The sequence below is a fragment of the Delphinapterus leucas genome, chromosome 1, assembly GCF_059928025.1.
Source record: "Delphinapterus leucas isolate spDelLeu-1000000601 "Yukka" chromosome 1, BTC_Dleu_Yukka2, whole genome shotgun sequence".
Taxonomy (NCBI): domain Eukaryota; kingdom Metazoa; phylum Chordata; class Mammalia; order Artiodactyla; family Monodontidae; genus Delphinapterus; species Delphinapterus leucas.
In genome coordinates this window covers 90,447,343-90,457,886 of record NC_143129.1, presented here as the reverse complement: position 1 = coordinate 90,457,886, position 10,544 = coordinate 90,447,343, and the positions used below count along the sequence as shown (strand labels likewise).

At 42.4% G+C, this 10,544-nt stretch overlaps 1 protein-coding gene across 8 annotated transcripts in view; it reads left to right on the top strand.

The window, feature by feature from the left end:
- The first annotated feature begins 304 nt into the window (after nucleotides 1-304).
- HIPK1 (homeodomain interacting protein kinase 1) overlaps nucleotides 305-10,544 on the top strand; it is a 47,608-nt gene continuing 37,368 nt past the window's right edge. For 6 of the 8 annotated variants that reach the window (XM_089917590.1, XM_089917588.1, XM_089917585.1 and 3 more), the window contains exon 1: nucleotides 683-787. The gene's annotated coding sequence lies outside the window, so the exon portion shown is untranslated. Of the gene's footprint in view, nucleotides 389-682; nucleotides 788-1,181; nucleotides 1,301-10,544 lie in introns of those variants that run through there. The other 2 variants (XM_022584013.3, XM_089917573.1) reach the window with 2 other exon arrangements.

Genomic DNA, 10,544 nt, shown 5'->3' with positions numbered 1-10,544 from the left:
CCTATACACCGCTGTCAAGCAGCTAGAACGTCCCTAGGTTGCAACGATACATTAAAGCCTAAACTGAGGTAATTCCTCACCAGCAGGGGGCTTCCTCGGTAAGCACTGCCTCCCCGCGCGCTGTCCAATCTCTGGGGGCGTCACGCTAGGCGGTGGTGATGTCACACTGGCGGGGATGACATTTTAAAGCTGGACCGCCACACCGCCACCAAGCACCTTTAAATCACCGCGGAGTCGGCCGTGAGGAGGGGGCGGGGAGCCGATCCCCGCACTCGATCCACGCTGGCTCCCCACGGAGGCCCACCCACTCCCACTCCCACTCCCCTCCCCCTCCCACCAGTACTATGAAGTCATCCTAACCCGCCAGCTCTCCGACACTTCCGCCTCAGTAGGTGTCATGGCGCGGGGCTGGGGACTAGTTCCCGCGAGGAGGGGCCGGCCGGATGGGGGCGGCCGCTCGGCGCTCAGCTCGTCGAGTCTGGCGACAACGGCGGCTGCGGAGCCAGGGGCCCGGCGGTGGCCCCGGACGGCAGCGGGAGGCTGAGGCGGGAGCGCGCGGTGCAGAGGCGGCGGCGGCGGCGAGAGGCCGGGCGGCGGAGCTGGGGGGAGGCTGAGGGGGCTCCCCCCGTGGGACGGGCGCGGGGACGGCTCCGGGGGGCGGGGGCCGGGGCCCGGGCCGGCTCGCGCGGGGGGTATGATGACCCGGCGGCGGGGCCCCGGATCTCGTCTCCTCCGCCGCCTCCTCACTGCAGCCCCAGCTCGCGGCTGAGAACCAGACACACCGGCGGTGAGTCGAGGCGGGGGGGGGCAGTGGCCTTGGCAGGGAGCGATCTCCCATCGGCTTCCCGCGGCGGGGCCGGGCCGGCCACGGGCTCTCCTGGGCGCCCGGCCTGCGGGGGGAGCCTCCCTCAGCGGCCCCCACCCGGGACCAGGCGCCGAGCCCTGCGACCCGGCCGGTGACGGCCGCGGAGGGGTTAGCGTTCCCAGGAAAGTGGGGAGGCTGCGGGCTTGTTTTCGGGGCAACTCCCCCGTGTCCTGCCACTTCTCTCCTGGGCGTGTTGTTGTCCTCAGATGACAGGGGACCGCCTGGCGTTTTCTCACCCGGCCGGTTTTTTCTCGGCTGTCGTGGCCGGTTCCCAGTATGTGGCTTGTGCGTGTGAATTTCACAGCTTTGCTTAGTGCCGTGTTTGGGGTTATTTGTGCTGTTGGCGACCAGGAAGCGGTGTCTGGAACGGACGGCCGCGGAGATGTGGGTGTGGGAGTCCTCCTATCCTCTCCACTGCTGTTACTTAATCGTTAGGTTGGTAAATTGTAATGATGGTGGAGACTGCGTGGGACCGGCCCATCTAATGTATATCTATGCAAGGCAGATCTAGATGTCTGGCTCAAAGGGAAACTTCTGCTGTTTGACGCCACTTTCCCAAAGCTTTCGTTTAAAAAAAAAAAAAAAAAAAAGGGAGGGGGGCGGGGAAACAACCAAAACTCTTGGTAAGGCCCCCCGCTGTTCACAGGTCTGTGGGAAAGAGGCCGTTTTTTGTGCCTAGCAACCAAGACCTGGGGCTCGGTCTCCAAGAGCGCTGGTCTAACCTCCAATTTGTTGTGGTGACAAACCGTGAGCTCTGGCCTGTGTTTACGCTCGGCGCGCTTTCTTTCCTGTTTAGGTGGGGGAAGGGAGGAGGGGCTAGAGGAGGGAAAAAAAAACCACCCCAAACTCCAGTGTCTTTCCTCCACTTAACCCCCTGACTCAGTTGTAGATACGCTTTGAGGCAGCTCTAGATGCTTTTTCTTAGTGACACTTTGGGAATTTTCAGTCATTGCATCAAAATATTAATTTCAGCTGTAGACTCTTCTGCCCAATCTGTCCTTTATCTTATTTGTTTCCTGGTAACTGATGAAAACAGCAGCATGGCTTCCTTCTTCCGATGAAGTGGGGTTTAAATTAAGTGGCTGATGCCCTCAGTAGAACCTACAGTTTTGCTCTTGTTTGTGTAAAGCTATTTTTGATTCCTGGTCTGTAGTGGGTTCTTTTTTTTTTTTTTTTTTTAAGATTATAGAGAATGCAAATCTTTACCAGCTCTTTTTCATATGTAGGTCTAAAGCTTTCTGTAAAACATCTAAAAATCTACTAACAAGTCATAGTTGTTAATTCAGCTGGTGATTTTGGAGATACCTGTAATCATCTCAGGGTTCTGTGTTATAAAACTGGTACGATGGTATGATGAAAGATATCACTGACTTTAAGATACTGTTCCAGGCTTGAAGGATATTTTGGTAAAGTACTTGTGGCTGGAACTGGAGGCAGCCACGCCAGTAAAACATCTTACTAGTAGAATGGTGAATGAGATGTTGTAAACATACTGAGTCTGATTAGTAAGTAGGACTTTTGCTGGTGATATCTTCATGAATAGTTTATCCTATCTTTGGGCATTGTAGTTTTATGGATTGCAGAGCAAGTTGATTGGTAACTTGAGATTGAAAACCAAGCCAAAACTCTCTCCTAAAAGAAAAAAAGATAATCTCAACATTCACAATTCTCTGGAAAATAGACTTCTTTTATTCTCTGGTTTTGTTTTCATAAGCACAGCTTAGTCAGTGGTTGTGTTGGTAGAAATCAGTGAGCCAAAACTGCCTTATAAACTTCTTACAGTTGGAACTTGTGCAGCTTGTTGTTAGTTATATATCGTAACTGGTTCTTTTGTAATTTGAAGTAATTTTGCAAACATGAACTTCCTGATTGGCCCTTTTATTTTCATTTTCATGACTATATAAAGCAATCCATTTTTTAAAAAGTTACAGTTATTAATTTTTCCCCAGTTTCTTCCCTTAAATGTTATGCCATTCTGAACACAAGTCATCAAAATAATTTTTCTCTCAAGTACCACTTCAACAATCACTGATTTGCTTTTCGCTTCTTTTTTTGTTTTTTAGTTTTTGTTCCTAATCTCCCATCTCCCTAAATGCCTTACGTATTTTTGTAGAGCATAATTTGGCACTTAAAAAATTTTACATCCTGTTTTTATATATATATTTTTTGTGTCATATCACCTAAGCAACATTTTAAGTTCTTTGAAGATAGGGAAACTTAGGTGTATTTCTTTTGGATTCTTTAAGAGCACCTTGTACAGTGCTTTCCCACCATACTTAATGAAAAAGAATCAGAAAACCTGAATTCTTTGCCAGCATTACTACTCATTAGCTCTGTGTAAAACTTGTTTGGCTTTCTTGGGTCTACTTTTTCTCATCTTGGAATTACAGGGTTTTAGAAAGTCTTTTAAGGTCCATTTTAGCCGTAAGAATCCCTGTACTTTTTTTGCCAGTGTCTTCTGCTCCAATCAAATGCATTACTCTAAATGGTTTTTCATTTTTCCATATCCCCTGGCATACTGGCAAAAGTTATCTCATTCATCTAAGACCTTCTACCTTCCATCTGCCAAACTGTCATTACCTTAGTTGAGTCCTGTTTTCCTTAGGCCTTTTCTGGCTGATCTAAACAGGGTTCTATCTTAGTGTTTATGTTTCATATTGATTTGCTAATTTGTCATTTTTCTTATGATTGAAACTCCGAGGTATAGTTTTCTTTATTCTAAACTTTATAGACCTTATAGACTGTCCTGTGCACATACTAAGATAGTGCCATTTTACCAAATACAAAAAACACTTTTCTTTTGTTCTGTTGCTATAGATTCTTCATTCCAAATAAATCTAAGAGAGCAATTGAAATTTAGGAAAAAATATCCTGCCTAGAAGGAAAACGCCACTCAGCCAGTTTACCAAAATATTACAGAATTGGTTTAAATGGCTGTAAATTACATAGAATTGTAGAGTTCCTTCTTTGTCAGCTACCACCACCTATTCCACACCCTATTTTTGCATACTAGTTGAGGAACTGCCTCTTTCACATGGTTCCATGTGAAGGAAGTGCTACAGGAAAGGGGGTGGGGAACTTTGATTCAAATGCCGTCCTCAGGGTTTCAAGCTTATTTTTTCCTTCTGTATCACTATACTTAGAATAAGTATTCTCTTGTAGACAACAGACTATAATTTCTATCTCATGTGAGTATTTCTCTAATTTAGTCAGAATGACTTCTGAGATCCCCTTACATTTATATATGGAGCAGTAATGTGATCTCTTTATAGTCATTCATTCTAGCAAAAATTTGACACACGCTGTGTGCCAGCCATTGTAATTGATGCCGGTGATACAAAAGAAGAAGATACCTATTCTGCTGTTGGGAATTGCCATCATGGAACTTGCAGTTTAGAAGAGAAGTCAACTTTTAAATAAGTATTTATTTATTCTAAGTATGACTACAAATAGTCATACTTAGAATAAAAATCCAGAGTGACCGCAAGTCAGTATGTATTCTGGCCCTTGTCTGCCTTTTTGGGTTCTGCTTCTACTATTTTTTCCCTTGTTCCGTTCCATCCATTCTGGTCTCTTCTTCAGATAGACCAAGAATGTATCTTGGCACTAACTGTTCTCTCACTGGGATGGCTTCTTCTTGTCAATTAGGTCTCAGCTTTAAGTGCCACCATCCTACAGTGCCTTCCCTGACCACCAAAGAGTATCTCTCCCCCTCCCACCATCTCTATCATGTCATTGTGTTTGTTTTCATCATAACATTTATCACTAGCTGCCATTTTCTTGGAGAAGAGGTGTTTATCTCCCCAGTAGAAAGTAAACTCCAGGAGATAAGGGATCTTGTCCATCTGGAACCACTGTTATCCCTGGGATCTAGAACAGTGCCAGCAGACATACTAGATACTCAAAATACGTTTGTTCAATGAATAAATGAAATAAGTAAGTACAAGTGTGGTAAGTGCTACTACTTCTGTAGTAGAGGATCCTGTGGGAGCCTTTATCAGGAAATCTAACCTAGTGGTCTGGAGAAGGCTTTCCTGAATGTATTTGTCAGCGTAGGGCTGGCTAAACAGTCTTGCTGAAGGAAAATTGTTTTTCTCTCATTAACAGCCTAAAGTAAATGTTCCAGGTTGAAGTGAGCATTCCTGCTGGGCAGGTTACTCTGCTCTACATGATCATTCAGGTACCCATGTTCTTTCCATCTTGCTGCTCTGCCAACCCTTGAGTGTTGTCTCAGGGCAGAAACTGGATCTCCATGGGTTCCTCCTGGTGGAAAGGGAGTGGAACACTAAAGGCTCATACGTCACTTTTTATTGGAGGGAGGGACTGGTAAAATGTTGTCTAGCCTTGTGCCTGGGATGAAGGAGAAAGTAGATTGTGGCCCAGACCAACAGCCTATGCCACATTGAAAAAGTGAGCTTTAAGTAAAGGCTAAAAGGATAAGTAGTAGTTAAAAGAAGAGAAGACAGGGTAAAATGAAGTTCAGAGAGAGAATGTTATGTATGAAGGAACTGGGGCAGGAGAAACATTTCGAATTACTAGAAAAGAGAGTGCCTGGGGGAAAGAGTCAGTGAAATGAGGCTACAAAAATAATCAGGGTCCAGATCTTATAAAGCCTGACAATCTAAATTAGAGATTTTGGACTTTATCTTAAAGTTCTTATTTTATTTTGTTATTTTATTTATTTATTTATTTTTGGCTGCATCGGGTCTTCATTGCTGCTCGCGGGCTTTCTCTAGTTGCTGTGAGCGAGGGCTACTGTTTGTTGTGGTGCACGGGCTTCTCATCACGGTGGCTTCTTGTTGTGGAGCACAGGCTCTAGGTGTGCGGGCTTCAGTAGTTGTGGCTCATGGGCTCTAGAGCGCAGGCTCAGTAGTTGTGGTGCAGGGGCTTAGTTGCTCTGTGGAATGTGGGATCTTTCTGGACCAGGGCTCGAACCGTGTCCCCTGCATTGGCAGGCGGATTCTTAACCACTGGGCCACCAGGGAAGTCCCTATCCTAAAGTTTTAAATGAGGGATAGATATGCATTTTTAAAAGCTTCAGTTGTAAGGTGAAGAATGAATTGAGAGACCTTAAAAAAACCCTTCGGTTGTAAGGTGAAGAATGAATTGAGAAGGGCTAGAGAGTACCATTTGGGGAAAGTTAGGCTGTTGAACTAAGTAGTGCAGGATTGTGCAGTAGGTGGGAGATATTTGGTGTTCCAGTGAGAGTTTTCTTCCCAATCTTATCTTTTTCCAGAATGTGTATTCTTATTTACCCACTTTAATGATATGAATACTCTTTATATATCAGTGTGCTGGAGAATACGTACATCTGTGTACATGTCAGCTGAGGACAAGTGCTAGAGTAAGAAATCAATATGCAGTACTGATGGTAGGTTATTTAGATCACCAATTGTTAAATGGTATCAAAAAGTCAAAGATGATTCCAAGCAAAAGCATTAGGAATTTATTATTGGTATGTCCGGGAAAAGATGGAAGTTAGTCAAGACTAAGGGCAAAACACTGATAAATGATTACCTCCATTGTCATACTCAAGTATTTCATTCATAGTTATAATATTTGAATTCTTTATGGTAAGATTATCTAACTGTAGTGCCTAGAGGATGGGGCACCCAGTAAATGTTGTTAAATAGATGTGCCCATGGCAGGGAGTGGAGAAGCTGTTAATTTGACTGTTTTTGAAAGCCTTGGAGTCTAGGAAGACTCAATTCTCTTTTTACCAACATGTACAAGTACCAGTAGCCTTTTGCCTTTTGCTCTAGTTTGGGATTAATGCAGTGGGAAAGTTTGTCATTATATTTAGACGGTTAAATCCTTGGAAAGTCAGGTTTGAAATGAAGAGACTAGTTTATTGCTAGAGTCAAGAGGGGAAACATTTTCAGGAAGTTAGCTTTTAATTTATTGGGAGCTGTTCTCATGTGAATTGAAAATAGTGTAATGTGCTTAACGGAGTGTGATACATTTAAAATTTCCCACAGATGTTAATTCTATTCCATGGTTTTGTTTGGGAAGTCTCAGCCTAGGGAGAAAACTGTCTCTCACCCCCCCACCCAACCCCCTGCAAAAAAAAAAAAAAATTTTTTTGGGGGGACATAGTATCTTTATTTCGTGTTTAGAAATGGCTGTTTTTAGCTGAATTTCAGAGTGTTATATAAATAAGAGTATAGATTTTTCTAGGCAATTTTGATTCTGTATTTTCTTCTCACCTAGTGCTTGTTGAGGTCAGGCTGAGCCTCAGCCACACTGTAAGAGCCCTGGTGGTATGACATTGACTTCAGTACCATACACCCTTGCTGGGGGGAAGGCCAGTGAAATTCTGGGTTATTTCCCTATGGGTGGACTTAAGTTTGTCTTACTGAGTAAGAATTATTATATTTATTTATATACTTAAACTTTTGGAGCAGTTTCCTAGAACTTGTGCCTTTTGCAGTACTCAGTGTGAATTTGAAGCCATCAGTATCTGTTATTTTGTTCACTGGGTGAAAGGTTGTCATTAACATTCCTCTGGTAAACAGAATACTTTTGAAAAGTGTCCAGTTATGATCATCATACTTTTAAAAACTTGGAGCTACATTTCATGAATTCTTTTCAGTATAAGCCCCCGTATTCCTATACATAGCTACAAACTGCAAATTTTGTATAGTATTCAAATTTTTTACTAAGTACTTTTAGGTACATGAAGGTTGTGCTTACGTATTTTGATAGATTGTTAAAAGTAGTAACTCAACAAATATACGATGGAAAACAAATTTCAAAAATTTGCTTCCTTTTCGTTGTTCAGAAATTGGTTTGATATTATGACAAGAAATATTTTTGCGTATATTAATAGGTAAATTTTGTAAAGGCACTACTTGATTTCAGTTTTTCTCTTATTATAGTTTGGTATTATGTCAGTGATATAGGTAGAATAAGATGATTTGTAAATCTGTAACCTAGGAGTTAAATTGCAATAACATTTTTAAAAAATATTTATTTATTTATTTTGGTTGCTCCAGGTCTTAGTTGTGGCTCCAGAGCTCCTTAGTTGCGGCATGTGGGCTCCTTACTTGTGGCATGTGAACTCTTAGTTGTGGCATGCATGTAGGATCTAGTTCCCTGACCAGGGATCGAACCTGGGCCCCCTGCATTGGGAGCGCTTAGTCCTATCCACTGCGCCACCAGGGAAGTCCCGCAATAACATTCTTTTAATTTATACTTTTTTTTCTCTTCAAGGTTCATATAAATTATAGAAACTCTTGTTTAAAGTAAATTCAGACAGCATTTTAGAAATTGAAGTTTGAGGGTTTGTTCTTCCTTCTAGCTATCTGGTCCAGTGCAGATAGTTTTTAGTTGCATTCAAGCACAAAGAAATGTATACTTTGTTTTTTTATGTTCTGTAACATCCCTTGTCATGTTTCCTTCCTTTATAGTTGTGTGTGTTTATTCTTTTATGACTAATAAAATTACACTGTGTGTACTAGAGTGGAGACTTCCCCCATATCTCAAGGACTGCACAGATAAAAGAGAGGGACGTCAAAAAACCAAAACAAAAGAAGCATTTGAGAATCCTGTAGTTTAACATGAGTAGCAGGGAGTAGAAATGAAGTTGGTAGGCAGTGGTCAAATCACCCAGCAAATACTGAGTGTCTGTATATTGTCAGAGTCTGTGGTAGGTTCTGGTGATAAAAGCAAAAGAACAAGACAGATATGGTACCTGCTCTCATGGAACTTTTACAGTATCTGGGGATGTAACATTAAATAATGTTATAAGATAGGTACAGGGTGTTGTGGGAATGCAGTGGTGGTGATGATTGTGGGGAGTGTGTGTGTGTGTGTGTGTGTGTGTGTGTGTGAGAGAGAGAGAGAGAGAGAAGGAGGGAGGGAGGGAGGGAGGGAAGAAACAGTTTTCCTAGCAGAGAGTCTCCAACATAGAGGGCCTCCCAAGAACTGAAAGAAGGGGCAGTATGGCTGGAGTGGTGGAAGAATCGAGGTGGGGAGATTTTGGAAGACAGCAACTAGATTTGGGGGGAGCTTTTTAAGGCAAGTTGAGGATTTTGGATTTTATCCCTAAAGCAATGAAAGACCCTGGAGGCAGAAGGAGGGAGATGGTTAACAAAGAGCAGTCCTCCAATATATAATACATAGTTTAAAAGCAAAGGTCCCCTGAGTGCATTCAGGATGAGTTTGTAGGCTCCTGGCAGTTTGAACTAGAAAGGTTCCAATAAGGGTAGAGAAAAAATGGCTGATTTGAAATATGCTTAGGAAGTAGGTAAGATTTGTTATAGGTTAGATATGGGGATTAAGGGAGGGAAACAAGGGAGGGGAATGAGTCAGGATAATAATATTAAGTGAGTTTTTGGCACTAAGCACGTCATGTGTATTAAATCATTTAATTCACCATTTTATAGATGAGGAAACTGAGACTCATTGCCTCCCTGATTTTTTAGCTTGAGGTGTTAGATGCATGATGGTGTCTCATAATTGAGGTAAAAAACTGGGCGTGGGGTGGAGGCTCAGAAGTTTAATTCTGGACATCTTGAATTTGAGATGTCTCTGAGATATCCAAGTTGAAGTGTGGAGTGGTTATTTGAAAATAAGGATTTGGAGTTCAAGAGAGAAGTCTGGGTTAGAGAGGGAAATTTGTTAACTTTTTCGCAGATGACTAATGCTGGGAAGTAGTGAAAAGAGGGAACATGTGGAGCAAGAGAAGAGGGATTAGTGTGGAGCCCCGAGGCACCTGAGGGTTATGTGATTCAGAAGGAAGAAGATAAATATGAAATGGCTTGTATGCTAGGTCAAATGTTTGGACTTTATTCTGAAAATATTAGCTTTGGGATTAGTCTTTGGGCTTATTGAGCTTGAGGTGTCTGTGGGACATTCAGGGACAGAAAGGTGGTTAGTTCTTATTACTTTTCCCCATATTTTTCTAAGGATGACTTCCCGAGGTTCTTCAGAAGATCCCGTCTGGGTTTTGCCTCATCCTGATTACTTTCTCCTGGTCAGTTTATCAATGGCCCTTTTACAACGTAGTGGGCAGAGCTAGACACTGTTTTATTTGTGATCTGAGCAGAGTGGGTTGCCTTCACTTTGCTACATTCTGGACACTACTTTTTCTGTGAATATAGTTTAAGATTGAATTAGCTTTTGAGGGGAGGGGAACATTATTACATAATGTTTCTCTTGCTAACAAAGTGTTTTTCATATATGATCCTGTGAAACCTTGTATCTCTTATCCTTGTGCTTTGTGCTAGCCAGATTTTGGACCTAAGTAGGAAGTCAATATTTGTGTTAGATGTCATCAGCTAGATTTACCTTATGGTTTCTGCTCTTTGTGATCTTTTTGGACCTGTTACTTAGCAATATTGAGTATCCTGCCCAAATTTGGTTCATCTATGAATTTTATAAGCATGTCATCTATGTCTACATTTAAATAATTGATTTAAAAGCTAAGCAGGGCAGGAATGAAGACAGCTGTGGAATGAACTCTGGGGCCAAAGAGCTTGGGTTTGAATTCTAGTGCTGCCACTTAAGAACTGTGTTATTTTGGGCAGATTCTTTTAACCAGTCTGTGTCTTAGTTTCCTCATCTGTAGAATGGAAATAATGATAGTATGTTTTTCCAAAGGTTGTGGTGAGAATTAAATGAGTTGTGTGTATGAAGTGCTTAGACTACCACTTGACACATACTAAGTGATCAATCA